This window comes from Protopterus annectens, chromosome 2.part1, assembly GCF_019279795.1.
Source record: "Protopterus annectens isolate FY-2018-M chromosome 2.part1, PAN1.0, whole genome shotgun sequence".
Classification (NCBI taxonomy): domain Eukaryota; kingdom Metazoa; phylum Chordata; order Ceratodontiformes; family Protopteridae; genus Protopterus; species Protopterus annectens.
This window is the reverse complement of record NC_056729.1, coordinates 725877113-725886915: the sequence shown is the minus strand read 5'-3', so window position 1 is coordinate 725886915 and position 9803 is coordinate 725877113.

Here is a 9803-nt window from a genome sequence, read left to right as displayed (position 1 = left end):
CAAGAACCCCACTCAGCCTTCGTGAAGACATTGAAGGATATGAATGTATCACAAAATACCATCATACTGGGAGACTTCAACTACCCAAACATAGATTGGGTACATTATTCTAGCCCTAATACCCTAGCTCAAAGGTTCCTGGAATTCATAAATTCAAATGCACTGGAACAACTAGTCACCTCTCCCACTAGGGGAGATAATATACTAGACCTGATCATCACAAACATGGGGACAAAATGCTCCACACCAGAAGTATACCCCTCACTAGTGAGATCTGACCACAAACTAATCACCCTGGATATACATATACCACCTCCACCCCCAGCACAAAAGACCACAGTGAGAAACTTCTCAAAAGCAGACTTCACTCTTCTTAAGACTGAGATGGTATCCTTTAAGCCCACTGTGCCAGTGGATACCACATCCCACAATGCCGAATCCTTCACAAATGCTTTATATGGACATCTCCAAGAATGCATGGATCATGCAATCCCAAACAAATCCAAGTCCCTCTCCACCAAATGTAAGCATCCTGTCTGTTGGACCTCAGCCATAAACTAATTGTATAACAAAAGAAGGAAGCTACTGCACGTCAGAGCGAAATCCCATGAAGGGAAGACATCTCTGATCAACATTAGCAGAAAACTGCTTTCTCTCATAAAAACATCCAAGGCAAACTTTGAGAGAAAAATCGCTAAGGACACTAAAGATAACCGCAAAGCCTTCTTCAGCTATGTTAGAAACCTGGGCGGAAACCCTCAGATATGCTCAGAGTTGGTTCACAACAACAAAAAATACACTGAACCCACAGATATTGCTAACATTCTGGCTGACAGGTTCAGTGCAAATTTCTCGCCTCCTTCACCCCCAAAAGAAGAAATACTTATCCCAGCTGAATGCAATCTCCCTGTCATCTCAGATGTCCAAGTGAGTACCACCTTAAACAAAGCAAAAAACACAGCATCAATGGGACCTGACGGTATCCCGGGGTGCGTGATACGTGAACTCCAAGAGGAGCTAAACCCACACATAAAAATGCTATTTAACCTTAGCCTTACTTTGGGATATGTACCTGAACACTGGCGTACAGCAACAGTGGTCCCACTCCACAAGGGGGTGCCTCTACAGACCCTGGAAACTACCGCCCCATAAGCTTGACTAGCCTGGTCTGCAAAGCTATGGAAAGAATCATTATGGAACTCATAAACGGAGACATAGGAGACCTACAGACGCTTGACCCACCCAGTTCAGCTTTGTAAAGGGCAGATCCTGCCTTTTAAACCTGGTTGACTTTTTCAAAATAGTCACTAGAGCCATTGATGAGGGCAAAGCAGTCCATACAGCATACCTGGACTTGGCTAAGGCCTTTGACGCAATACCCCACTCAGGCATCATAGATAAGCTAAACCGCTTAAAAGTAAGCCCTTATGTCACTAGATGGGTTGCAAACTGGCTAAAGGACAGAACCCATATAGTTACAATCGCTGGAGCAATGTCAGACTCAAAGCCAGTCACAAGTGGTGTCCCACAGGGATCTGTCCTGGGACCCCTCTTGTTCGGCATTTATTTCTCAGATGTTAAAGCAAACATGGGAGGGCTGTGGCTGACAAAGTTCGCAGATGACTGCAAACTAGGCGCCATAGTCGATATACCAGCAGATACACACATCCTACAAAAAGGCCTCACTGAAACGGACAACTGGTGCCGTAGTCACGGCCTTAAACTAAATGCCAAAAAATGTATAGTCATCCCTTTGGAAAAACAAAGTACCCACAAATTATCACATAGACAGCAACCCACTGAGTATGGAAAAAGTAATCAGAGACCTAGGGACCCAAGTAGACAGCGACCTCTCATTTGACACCCACGTTGCCAAAGTGGTTAGAAAAACATTCTACCTTGAACACCTCATCATGAAGGGTTTCACATCCAGATCCAAGGATGTCATTGTACCACTATATTCCTCCCTCATCAGACCCATGATTGAGTACAATGCCCCATTTGGTATGTACCTCACCCGGCACTTGCAACAGCTGGAGAGACCACAAAAGTACCTCACCAAAAGGATCAAGGGTCTCCAACATATGTCTTATTCTGACAGGCTAAAGAAACTTCAGCTCTATTCAGTAGCATACCGCCTGCTCAGAGGTGATCTCTGCCTGACGTACAAGGCCATGTCCAATCAGGATCTGATGGACATGCTCCATCTCAAAAAATCCAAATCCATCAGGACCACAAGAGCTAAAGACTTAAACCTTGGCACAAGTATGAATAGGACATGCTGGAGGGATAGATTCATAACCCAGAGGCTTCCCATGCTTTGGAACAGGATCCCAGTTCGTATTAAGCAGAGCCCCTCACTGACTCTCTTCAAGAGAAATCTTGATGAGTGGATGGGAGATCATAAGTTTACCCCAGGGGTCACATCTGTGTCACTGCTAGACAGGGGCACAGTAAACTAATTCTATTATATAAGGGGACCTTCACTGTGTCACTACTAGACAGAGGCACAGTATTCTAGATTTATTCTGTACATTTTTTAACCATTTCATGGGGTGGCAAAAGCCACATCACTATGGCTAGGCTTACAAATGCCCCAGGGCAGATAGCCTAGTACTATACTATGAAACTATGAAAACTAACTACCATACTCCAACTGTGCATAGCAAGAACAGTAAACAGCAAGGATAATATTTATGAGAGGATGTTATATACATATATTTATGAAATTCATTATCAGTTTCATGGTAAAAAGAATCTATAAAGGTAAGACTATGATGATGTACGGTAGTTATTGCTGAGAAGTAAGAAAGTTAGTCAGGATTAGTGCAGGAACATAACCAGTGTGTATTGAGGTATAGTTTGAGTTTCTTTTTAAAAAGTGTAAGAGTTGTGAGTTCAGTGGGTAGTAAATTCCATAGCTTTCCAACAGTATTAGAGAACAGGGAGTCACCTGCTGAGTTGTTGGATCTGCAAGTGGTAAACAGTAGTTTGTTTGATGAGCGTAAATTTTTTGGATTATTGTAGGGGGTAAAGAGGCTTGATAGTATTGGAGTATTGGTGGGTTGATACAGGGTCTTGTGGGCTATAGCATGCTGTAGAAATTGGAGATGGTATAGAAACTCTAGCCAATCAAGTTGTTTTGGATTAAGGCAGTGATGAGTTCTGAAAGGAGAGTCAGTAGCAAATCTAGCAATATTGTTATAGGATACTGCCAGTTTATTGAGGTTGTTTTTAGAAAGATTTGTAGAAATGGGTGAAGCATAGAGTAAAGTAGAGATTAGGTGAGTTCTGGCTATAGCAGTTCTGGATACTGGTGTAAGAAAGGGTTTGATTCTATAGAGAGATCCCAGTTTCTTGTTGACCGTTTTTATTGTACTGTTAATATAACTATCAAAGTTGAGGTTATTGTCTATTGTTATTCCTAGGAGTTTGGTAGTAGGGTCGGGAGAAATAAAAGTACCATTGTTATATGTAAGTGTGAAATGTATGGGGTTGGACTTACAGGTTGGTGAGAAGAGTAGCAGTTTAGTTTTTTGGGGGGTTTAGGAGGGGGGCAATGGTTTGTGAACCATTCTTCAACAGTATTAAATGCTTTCTGGGTAAGGGTCTGTAGTTCGGTTTGAGAAGTGGCTGAGCAGATAATAATAGAGTCACCTGCATATTGAATGCAGGTAGTATGTGGAATTGCTGACTGAAGGTCATTAATAAAAATGGAAAATAGGAGAGGACCTAATATGGAGCCCTAAGGGACACCAAGGGAGATGGGGAGGAGATTAAAAAGATTGTTGTGCCAGAGTACAGCCTGCTGTCTGTTTTCTAGGTGAGATTTGAACCATTTTATGGCTAAGGGATCAAGTGATAGAGATTTCATTATATGTAAAAGGAGTTGGTGATTAACCATGTCAAAAGCTTTGGATAAATCAATGAATACTGCAGAGGAAAGAATAGTTTTGTTACGGTTATTGTTAATACTATCTGTGAATGGTAGCAGGGCAGTGGTAGTACTGTGATAAGGTCTGAAGCCATGTTGACAGTTGGTAAGTTGTTTTGGAAAAGATGGTTAAGAAGTTGCTTATGGATACACTTTTCCATAATTTTTGCCAGAGAAGATAGCAGAGCTATCGGACGAAAGTTAGAGAAGTCATAAGAATTTCCACCTTTGTGTAGTGGAATAATGTAAGAAATTTTCCAGATGGATGGGATATTTCCTTCACTTATGGTTCTATTGATCAGAATGGATATGGGGTAGGCAATGGCTTTAGCTCCTTTTTGAAGGTATTCTGCTGGGAGTTGGTCAGCTAAAGGGGTGGTAGGTTTTAGTTTTTGGAGAAGGGAGCATATACTGAAAGTAGACACTGGTAGTAACTAAAATGATGGGGGAGGGTTTGAAGAAAGTAGGCAGATTTTTGTGGTATCGGGAGATAGGTGGCTAGCAAGAGTTTGGATGGCATTGGTAAAAAAGAATTAAAGGCATTGGCAGTGTGAATGGGATTCTCGGGGTTGGAGCCTAGTGGGTTGGGAGTAAAGAAGTTTGTTAATGGTGTTTCAGAACTTTTGAGGTTTCTTTTGATAGGTCTGCTGTACTTGGAGGTAAAAGTTCTTTTTGTCTAACATGATGGCTTTTTTAGAGTAATTTCTAAGTTGCCTAAAGGTTTTGTGATCTATTGGAATTTTAGTAGTATGCCATTTTGTCCAAGATTTGTTTTTCAGAAGGATTTTTTGCCTAGTAGCATTACAGATCCAGGGGGCTGGTTTAGTTTTACATCTAACAGAGTGTGCTGGGGCATGGTGGTTCAGGATGGCTAAGAATGTGGCATTAAAATAGGTTACTGCTTCATCAAGTGGGAGAGATTTTAGTGGTGACCAATTACATTGATTAAGTTCTGTCTGGAAGAGCTGAAGGTTAAATTGCTTTTTGTTGTGTACTGTTCTGACAGTGTTAGGGTGAGGTAGGTTAGTTTTATATTTGATAATATAGGTTAGGGAGTGGTCACTTCTGTCCTCTGGGATGGTTCCTACTTTGTAAGTTTGATGAGGATTATTAGTAAGTATCCAGTCCAAGGTACTTTCTTTGTTGTTGGGTTTATTAGTTCTGGTAGAGGAGTTAATAGTTTGTGAGAAGCCGTATAAGTTAATATGGGTGATGGGGTTTGTATTACTACAGGACTGCCAGTCGATATTAAAGTCTCCTAGGATTATGGTTTCTTGTGGGAGATTAGTAGAAAGTCAATTAAGGATATTTTCAAGGGTATTGATGTTGTATCCTGGAGGCAGGTATAAACAAATAACATTTATAGCTTTGCTAGAGTTGACCTGAAATTTAGAGACAAGTATTTCAGCTCTATTGTCTAAAGGTGGATTAAGGTCTACAGTGTTAACTTTTAATTCTGCTTTATAGAGGATTGTGACCCCTCCTCCCTTTTTGGTGGTGCGGTCTTTTCTAATGATATTTTAACCAGGTGGGGTTACTTCATTGTCTTTAACAGTAGGTTTTAGCCAAGTTTCAGATAAGCATAGGATATCAAATTGATGGACATCTAGGAGGGTGTGTAGGTGATGAATTTTATTGTTAATGCTGCATATATTGAGATGTGCTATGAGGAGAGAGTTAGAAGGCTTGGAGGGGGCTATGGAGCTAATAGTGTTTGGATTCCATTTTTTAGTGGTAGAGGTATGATGATTTGGGCCAGGGTTAGGATGTATGTCCCCATCTAGTAGGGAGTGAAGGTATATTATGTGTTTAGGGTAAAGGGGTTTACTAAAATAGTCAGGTAGTTTTTTAATATTTTGATTGGTATATTTAATGGGTGCTAGTCTATGATATTTGGGAAGTAGGTAGCTGGGCTTGGATATGATGTTTAGGAAGTTTAGAGGTGGCTAGTGGTAGTGTAGACATGTGTCTGGAGGGGAAGGGAAGGGTGGAGTATAGAGGTTGTTCATAGGAGGTTAGGTGATAGGCAGTTGTAAGAGAAGGGAAGAGTGAGAGCAAGAGAAGTAATTTAAATAGTTGTGGGGTAAGAGATATGGACATAGTGGGATTAATAAGTGGGAGGAGAATGATAGGTGGGGTTATTAGGGAGGCACAAAGATGAATATGTTGGTGGTATTTTGTAACAGGAGGAATGGGAGGCAGGTAGTACTACATATATTGTGTTAAGGGAGGTAGGGGTGGTAATGACTTGATTAGTGTGATTGCAGCAAATCTTATGGGGGTGTGGCTTTGGATGAATAAAGGTAGGAGTACTGGGAGTGGGTGGCAATTGGGGACAGGGTAGGGGAGCAGAGTGAGCCCGCAGGGTGAACGAAGTGGGAAGAGACAAAGAAGTGGTCTGTTGAGAAAGACAATCAGTGAAATATAGAGACTGCAAGTGAGTCTGAAGGTAAGAGGTGTAGGAGAAAGATAAAAGGCTTAGCAAGTATAGATTTAGGATGTAAGAGGAGTAGACAGTGATTTAAGATGCCTTAGGGTAAAGAAGATCGGGAAACCAGTGAGTCAAAAGGAAGCTGGGAACTTAGTTGGGGAGATTAGATCAAGAAAAGGTGAATTAAAGGACAGAAAGCTTAGTTAGGGAGATATGGCAGAGAGAGGATGAAGAAATTAAGGGTAGAAAGCTAACATTAAGGCACCACCTGGTGGTCAGACACCTAATTGCATTAAATAAGTCACCTAAGGGGATATCAGGCTGAAGGAGAAGGGAGATAAAAAAGTATGAGGAAAGTAGAGTAAAAAATAAACTAAAAGTAAGGGTTAGAAGAATGCTGTAAGAGGGAGGTAGTTTGGCTGCTGGCTAACCTGACTGGGAAACTTGCATAACTTAGCAGTATATTTAATTATTGTTATGGATACAATTTTTCAAGTAGCTGTAACAGCACATACTTTCACTGTCTTTTTTCAGGGAGGTCAGACAGTTAGCTGGTAGGTAAATTCTTTACACAGGATTATTTCCCTTGGGCATCAAACAGGGCACATTCAGGTGATCAGGTGCAGGGACGTGCAGGAACACAAAGGTTTCACTGTCTTTTTTCAGGTAGGTCACACAGGGAGCTGGTAGGTAAATTCTTTACACAGGATTATTTCCCTTGGGCATCAAACAGGGCACATTCAGGTGATCAGGTGCAGGGACGTGCAGGAACACAAAGGTTTCACTGTCTTTTTCAGGGAGGTCACACAGGGAGCTGGTAGGTAAATTCTTTACAAAGGATTATTTCCCTTGGGCATCAAACAGGGAACATTCAGGTGATCAGGTGCAGGGACATGCAGGAACACAAAGGTTTACTGTCTTTTTTCAGGGAGGTCACACAGGGAGCTAGTAGGTAAATTCTTTACACAGGATTATTTCCCTTCGTCATCAAACAGGGCACATTCAGGTGATCAGGTGCAAGGACATGCAGGAACACAAAGGTGTAGGTGGAAGCGTCGGAGCAGGGTGCACAGCAGCCAGGTATGGAGTATATATATATATATATATATATATATATATATATATATATATATATATATATATATATATATATAGATATATATATATATATATATATATCTATATCTATATCTATATATATATATATATATATATATATATCTGCATACATCTATATATACATATAAATACATATACATATGTATATCTATCTATATATATATATATATATATATATATATATATATATATATATATATATATATATATATATTATATATATATACACACACACACACACACACACACACATATATATATATATATATATATATACACACACACACACACACACACACACACACACACACACACACACACACACACACACACACACACACACACACACACACACATATATGGGTACCTATTACTTCACCGACAAGTCAAAACAGCGACACTCACATGTTAGACCACATCTTCGACACTTCATAACATCGACGTTTCAGGTAAGCAATCTTCCCCCTCACAGGACCCATGGTAGCACTCGTTTCACTATTAAGAAGGTAAGGACAACGCTGTCAGGGTACATTTTGAAGAATGACGTAAACCTTACGTGTTAAAAGACAGAAACGAGTGCTACCATGGGTCCTGTGAGGGGGAAGATCGCTTACCTGAAACGTCGATGTTATGAAGTGTCGATGATGTGGAGTCGAACATGTGAGTGTCGCTGTTTTGACTTGTCGGTGAAGTAATAGGTACCCATATATATATATATATATATATATATATATATATATATATATATGTATATATAGATTACATATATATGTATGTATATATATATATATATATATATATATATATATATATATATATATATATAGGTCTATGCACTCTCCTTAACCCCTCCCTAACCTTAAGTTCTGTAACTACTGCACAAATCCCCTACAGACATACCCTACCTCCAACACTACACTAAACCCCACAAACACAACTATCTATGCACTCTCCTTAACCCCTCCCTAACCCTAAGGTCCGTAACTACCACACACATCCCCTACAGACATACACCTAAACAAAATTAATACACATACATACACTTAAAAAAACCCTACATCTACAACTACACTAACTCTAACATACAGTACCTATCTATGCACTTACCTTAACCCAAATCCTAACACTAAAGTCCTATCTATTGCACACTTACCTTACAGATCTGTACCGCAGACGGGCCAACCAAAACAAATCAACATTTTGAAATTTGCGGTTTTGACTGTTCAGGGTTTACATACTTCACGCAATATGGTTTGATTTTCGATCGCATAATAGGAACCCTATATAGAGTTATATATATAAATATATATATATATATATATATATATATATATATATATATACATATTTATGCATATATATTTTTCCTACTGTTGAATGACTTTGCTGCATGTTATGTCTGAAAAAACATTAGACATATGTACAGGTCAGATGGCTTAGTGGTAAATTGCTGTGACTATGGTGTCTTGGTTTCAAGACGTTCAAAGGTTGGTTGTTTTGTTGCTGAGCAGAACAAGGATTGTTGGATACAGAGTGATTAAGGCACTTTTAAGCAGTTGTATTCGGGATTGTGTGGGTTTACGCGGCGGTAAGCAATGCTAACTTCCAGTTAACTATGCTTACAGATGGTTAACCTTAAAGAGTGCTTAACCTGTGTAGGCATCACTTAGCACCATGCAAACAGGCTTAGTCCTACTTACTACTGCTTACTCTCGCTTACCCACATGCTAATTTCTTTAAAAGAATAGAAAAAAGGAGTGATAGGAAAGGGGTGATAAGGGGGGGCATGAAGAGTGAAAAACAATATGAAAGGCAGCTAGAGATATGCAGGATGGGTGTAGGGAAGGTCCATAGCTGTCCCTTTCTTTTACAGCAACAGCTGTGCATGTATACTGAGTTTGGAGGTAAATTTGGACACTCAGTCCCCTGAGAAAGAGGGGTGAGGACAACAATAATGTGTTGTGAAGCCAATTAGACAAGATTACATGTGCCCAGTGGACACCTGCAAAGTGGACAGCTATGTATGGGGCGACATTTTTTTTTGGGAACAGATTGCCCTTTTTTTAAGGTGAAAGTGGGATGTTGTGGAAGGATAGTAGGTATATTTGGGGAGGTAGGTTCGGTAGGAAGACAGACAAGACAGCATACAGGGGTGGTATTTGACATGTGGAGGGTAAACCCCTTGGACGGGGAGTGGTGTTTTGTAATCGGAAGCTCACAAACCCCCAAAATGGATACAGTGGGACTGAGGTACCCACCCATTGGCAGTCACCACTGCACCTTCACGGCCCCAAAGGTGGCTGTACTGGGGGCTGAGCA